The sequence below is a fragment of the Pteronotus mesoamericanus genome, unplaced genomic scaffold (assembly GCF_021234165.1).
Source record: "Pteronotus mesoamericanus isolate MK-2021 breed Mesoamerican mustached bat unplaced genomic scaffold, CSHL_Meso_final scaffold_1186, whole genome shotgun sequence".
NCBI classification, from domain to species: domain Eukaryota; kingdom Metazoa; phylum Chordata; class Mammalia; order Chiroptera; family Mormoopidae; genus Pteronotus; species Pteronotus mesoamericanus.
The window spans coordinates 14,203,656-14,209,655 of NW_026555302.1; the positions used below are offsets into that span (position 1 = coordinate 14,203,656).

At 52.1% G+C, this 6,000-nt stretch overlaps 1 protein-coding gene across 1 annotated transcript in view; it reads right to left on the bottom strand.

The window, feature by feature from the left end:
- The window catches only part of POU2F1 (POU class 2 homeobox 1), a 101,740-nt gene extending 96,134 nt beyond the window's left edge, over positions 1–5,606 (bottom strand). Inside the window, exon 1 of the mRNA XM_054587817.1 lies at positions 5,549–5,606. The gene's annotated coding sequence lies outside the window, so the exon portion shown is untranslated. The remainder of the gene's footprint in view (positions 1–5,548) is intronic.
- Positions 5,607–6,000: the final 394 nt, after the last annotated feature.

Consider the following 6,000-nt stretch of genomic DNA (forward strand, 5'->3'; position numbering starts at 1 on the left):
GACTTCCAATATTATTGCAAGCTGCATAAAGCTACTACTACCAACATTCATATTGGGCTTAGTTTGGTGCTTTTCAGGTTGTCTTTTTTTTAAAAAAAATAATATAATGTATCCTTTTCTGGATGACTACCCAGGTTCCGGAACAGTACTTAAAAATTAATTTAATAAATTGAGAGGCTGGCTGATTCTTCTCTTGCTCTTTAGTAGTCCTGTCAGCAAAATCTAAGCAACACTAACAACCTACGTGTTTAACTGAAAGAAATAAATTAAAAAGAAAAAACAAGGAAGCTCTACCAGCCATTTAGTTCAAACAAGATACCCTATCAATGTCCATTAAATGAACACCCTGCAGTAAAAACACCCAGAACTCTGTAGCAGAACAGCATGCCCGACACGCAAAGGGCTTCCTCAGTCAGGGGCCCGGAAGCTCAAGAACATCCTCGCGCCCCGACCCCAGACGCCCGGTAAGTGGACCCCAAGTCAGGCCACAGTGCTGCCCCTGCTCTTTCTCTCTTTGCTTCCATTGCGATCACTGCCGAAAGTTTACAAGGGCTCGCTGCCAGCCTAGAACGGTCAGAGAGATGTCCCTACAAAGTAAAACTGATTTGTTCCTAAGAAGAAATATAAATCTACAAAGTTATCCAATTATCCTTACTCACAAAATGTCAATAATGTGCAAAAACGCCCAGCGAAAGAAGACGGAGAAGGAAACTGCCCTTCTCTGTGAACTGTAATTACTGCCTCTTCCAACCTTGATTCCGCTCCAGAAGATATTTAGCTTATTTAAGCAACACAGAAAGAAAAATTCTGGTCCAAAGAAGTCCCTTTAAAAAGGTAGAGAAAGAGAGACTTCATCCAAGAGAGATATAGAAACTCGAATACAAATTAAACTGTCCTTACGATGTGGGACGACCCAATCCACATGCTACTGCCCAATATTAGATTTCCCCAAAGAAATAAATAAGCATGTTTGCTCAGGCGTTTAACATTAAAGGAGGCAACAGCAACAAGAACAGAGGTGACTGAAAAAGGGCATGTTTTGTCTGTGACTTGTTCCGTTTTGTAAACAGTAATTATTTTAATAGTTCTAAATGCAAGCACTTCCATTAGGAAAACACATTCCTGCTTAAAATTAGGTTCCACGGTCTCTATGAATTACAAAAACTGGGTAACTGAACAAACACTGTCATACAAAAGCAAATTAATGGCAGCCATACACCAGAATGTTCAAAGAAAATTAACTTTTGTAGTGATTGAAAGAAGTCTGGTGGGCGAGGACAGGGACTGCGGGTCTTCAGTGTTGAACATAAAACAGAAACAATGGGTAACCACAAGGCGGCGGCCACCACCTAACACCACAGTGTTCCTGGTGAAAAGGAGACAGAGGCCTGAAAGTGAGCGGCCAGTCCTAAAATCACAACTAAATTCAAGGTCAAGTAATAAGGAGTCAAAAAACTTCAAATATTTCATTTTGAATGGAAAACACTATATCATTTAAATGTCCAGTTCTGTGAGTTTAGAACCACCTGCTTAGGAGAGTAAAGGCTCCTTTAAACGTCTTTCGTGGCTTGAGAAGGGCCATGGGCCGTCCTGAGCCGCAGCTGCCTTCGGAATCCCCTGACCGGTGAACGACAGGTGAGCGACGGCTCCCGCCGAGGCAGCAATGAGGCTTCCACTGCCGCTGCCTGACACTGCCTATCGGCGCAGAGAGTAGTGAATTAAAAATATGACAGAACACCACACCATCTGAACCTGAAGAGCAGTAGCTGTTTGTATTTCCCTTGACTATAGGAATATTTTACAATGACAAAATGAAAGGAATTAGAAATTAGTTTGGGGAAGAGGTTAAAAACTGCTTGCACAGTAATGGCTTAGAAACAGAACAGTCCTTTTAAAAATTAAAAACGCTTGGTCAGCTGTGACGTGACTTTTCAGGGCCTGAATTCAAAAGCTCCACTACAATTAACAGGCGGGGCACGGGAAGAAGGAAGTGACCTCGCGCTTTCCGAAAACTCCTGGGAAGCGTGGGGCAGGGGCCGGGGCAGGGGCCGGGGCAGGGGCGCGGCGGCAGGTCCCAGCTCGGAGGCCCGGCAGCAGCGGGAGCCCCGAGAGCCCGCCCCAGCGAGGCCGGGCAGGCCGCAGGCCCATGCTCCACGAGCGTTTTAATTGCCACTAGATAAACTAGTTGGATAAAAAAAAAAAGTCTGCTAGGAAATCCACTCATATGTCAAAAATCGTATGTGAAATCACTACCTCACAATGGGACAACTTTGAAAATCACTTATCAAAGTAATATGCACAAACTTGTCCAGATTAATTTAAAACAAACTGAAAAAAGAATTCAGAATTATATTTTTAAAAACTATTTGCAAAGTACGTGCTTTCCTGTAAATATTCCACCTGACTTTAAACACTAGCGTTTCAACCGAAAAGACTAACTAGCCCTCACTCCCTCCAACTTCCCTTTATTCACAGGGGCGGGTGCGAGGCACACACAGGGTCTCTTCTTTAGCCTGGGCTACGCTCTGATTAAGTGAAGAAACAGCTTCTTATTGGAGTTGAGGGGGTCACAAAGAACCCATCTAATAAAATGAGCACACATATGGATCCCGTCTAGGATGATCCATTTGAGAATTTGAGGACATGAATTTGTACAACAGCATGGAAAGCCAACCAGAATAAAGGCCACTTAATAACACTCATCGTCTTCAGTATTACAAAAATGGTACCAGTGAAATTTTGTTTGTGAAACACAATGTACATTTTCTCCTCCCGGACAAAACACCTACAGCCTTGGCGGTGGTTAAATTGCAGCTGTAAAGGAAACTGTCCTGAGATAAATGGCTTCCCTATGAGAAGGTTTCACTGCTACACTTCACCTCAGGACAATAAATCAAATTAACTGCGCGTTGTCCTCTGTCCAATGACATCATCAGTTTGACCACATCTTGGGAATCGGGTGCAAAAACATACGCTATTTAAGGCATAAAATCAAAGTCCTGCTTTCTGTCCACCTGACCTCACGCTTCAGGTCTCTGAAGCAGCCACTCACCTAAACATCCTTGTGGAAGTTACAGATTTTTTCCCCTGCTGCATTCGGGGCCTGCCTCCTGGAGGTTATGCAAGAAAAACGGTGAGAACTAGGTATTTGAAATTGGCTTGCTTTTAGCCCATTAAACCTAGGATTTTGTTACAAATTAAACTGAAGACCAACTTCTCACCAAACCTGTAGCTAGCAAGTGACCAGAAAGTACCTTGACATAATGTCAGCGGTTTAACACACCAGCGTTAAACGATACTCTGACACTGTCCTCTGCTTGCGGGAATAAAAACCAGTGAGAACCACCACCATGGCGCTAAACACACACTGCGACTATACAAAACAAAAGGGTTCAAAGAAAATGTTACCAAGGGAAAGGCCAAAAATCAAAATTATTCTTTCTTCTCCATGGTCAAAGCTAATCTGCCTTTCATAGGTCAACTGTCCTAAGTCTGCACAGAACATAAAATCAATGCTGACAACTTAGAGGAGCGGGGCGGGCGCCCTGGGAGGGGAGCGCGTTCTCAGACCAGGGTGGACACAATGCCCGTGTTTATGACTCCATTTTCACCCGTTTAACCACCGCCCAAACACTCAGAGAAAGCGGACCCCCACTGCTGCGTCCGGGAGTGCTACAACCAAAACACAGCACAAAATTAGTATAAGGCCCATTTTAAATTTCTCTGAAGAGGCAGCAAAGGCAGTGCGGCCCTGAGAAAGTTCGGACGCCCTGTCAGCTGGGATTTCTAAAACACTTGTCTATTCCACAACTCCTGGAAAAAAAAAAAAAAAAAAAAGATTGGATTTAGAAATCCTGCGCACCCACCTCTACAAAGCTTGCAAGTGTTGAATTTGGGGGTAGGGGCCAAGGGAGAGGGGGTGTCTATCACCAAAACAAAGTGAAACCCAAATAGGCTTCATTCGGCCTCTGGAAATAGGACAATTTCCCTGCCCCCCCCCCCCTTAGGCCCAATATTATTGCAAACTGTAAGAAAGTCTTTTTGAAGAGAAAACAAAACAGGGCAGAGTTGAAGCTCAGCTCAGTGCTGCTGTAACGCTGGTGAGGCCCCAGGAGGGGCGGCTGTGCCCACAGAGGAGGGGGTGCGCGAGGATTGGGTGGGGGGAGTCATTTTGGTTATTAGTAAATAAATCAGGCGGCAGAGAACATGAGGCCTAGGCAACTGCAGGAGGAGCCAGGCCTCGCTCCCCCTTCTCTTCCCGGCACAGCCTGGGTTTGATCTCAGAGCCCTGTGGATTGCCAAGGAAAAAAAAAAAAGAATCATATCGAACCACAAAAGCACATGGGGCGAATGTAAAATATAAACACGGCGTTGGGCTGTGAGTGGCTGTTATTAAAGGTCTGAATTACTAAACATGAGAGGCGGGGAAAGCCAGGCGGCCATTTCAATAATATAAACCTCCCCGAATTAGACATTATTCAAATGAGAGAGGATCGGCGCGGCGGAGAGCGGGGAGGACCCAGCCCCCGGGCGAGAAGACGCGGCCGCGGACCCGGGCAGGGATACCCGCCTCCCCACTCCCCGCAGGAGGGAGACCGGGACATTAGCAACTTGTCAGGCCGGGGGTCCCGGGGCCGGCCGGCCGCACTGCCGCGCTCTGGGAACCTGAGGGCGCTCGGGGGCCGGGGGGCTCGGGGCCCGACACCAGCCCGACCGTGCGGTCAGGGAGGGGGTGCGGGGGCCACAGCCACGCCGGCGCCTCCCACCCCACTCCCCAGGGACTGCGCCCGACGGGGACCCACGGGGCTACTGACCGCCGGCCCGAGCACAGGGGGCGGTCCGAGGACATGCCCTGGAGGGGGACTTCCGAAGGTCCCCCCGAAGGCGCGAAGTGGCGCCCACCGGCGCCCTGCGTACGTCGAGCGCGGGCCATCTCGGGTCGGGCCGCCCCCCGGGGGACGAGCGGGTGCGGCGAGGTGCCGGGGCCGTGACCCCAGCCAGACCCCCTGGGCCCCGGGCGGCGGCAGGAGCTCCCCGCGGACGCCCCCCGCCGCCCCGCCCCGCCCGCGCCGCTGCCGGGGGCACGCGTGCTCAGGTCCGGCCGCCGGGTCCGCTCGGGGCCCGCCGCCTCCCGGCATTGTGCCGCCGCCGCCGCCCCGTCCTCCACGCCCCCCCCCCCCGGCCCGCCCGGCCGGGCCGCCCGCCGCTATGAATATGTAAAACGTCTTCATTGTCCTCCTCGGCCCCGGCCCCGCCGCGGACCCGCTCGGGCTCGGGCCGGCGAGGCGGCGGCGGCGCAGGCCGGGCCGGGCAGCCGGCGGGCCGGGCCGCAGCCCCCGGTGCCCCGGGTGCCCCTCCGCCCGGCCGCTCCGAGCCTCTCTCCCCCTCCGCTCGGCGCCCGGCGGGGGCTCGGCGCTCCCCGGCCCCCCAGCTCCCCGCCGTTAATTATAATAATCCTGAGTACTAATAAATTATGCTAAGTCGCGGGGGGGCCGCGGGAGCCGGGCTCGAGTATGAATATGAATATGTAAAATGCCGTAATGATTACCTGCTGCTGCTGCCGCCGCGGCTGAACTCTCATCTTGACTCGCTGCTCCTCCGTCCGCCATTTTGAATATTTTAACCAAAATCGCCGGGTCGATAAGCCCTCCCTCGCTCCGGCTCCCCTCCCCCCGCCCGCCCTCCACACCGCCTCCTCCTCCCCGCCCCTCACGCGCCTTCCTGTCCCAGGGCGCGCGACAGGGGGCGCGCGAGGCCGACCCCGCGGAGGAGCCCCACCCCTTCGCGTGCTCTGCGCACGCGCCTCCCGGCCCCGGCGGCTCCTCTGTCGCTAAAGCGCCCTCAACCTGCCAGTCATCCCTGAGCTCCATTTTTCCCGTCTTGGATCTGCACATGCGCGACTTTTTCCACGCGCCTGAAGAGCAGTGGGCGCATGCGCGACCTCCCAGGAGCTGCCTCCTGCAGCGTAACCTGTGCGGTGGGGAAGTGGCGCGCCCGTGC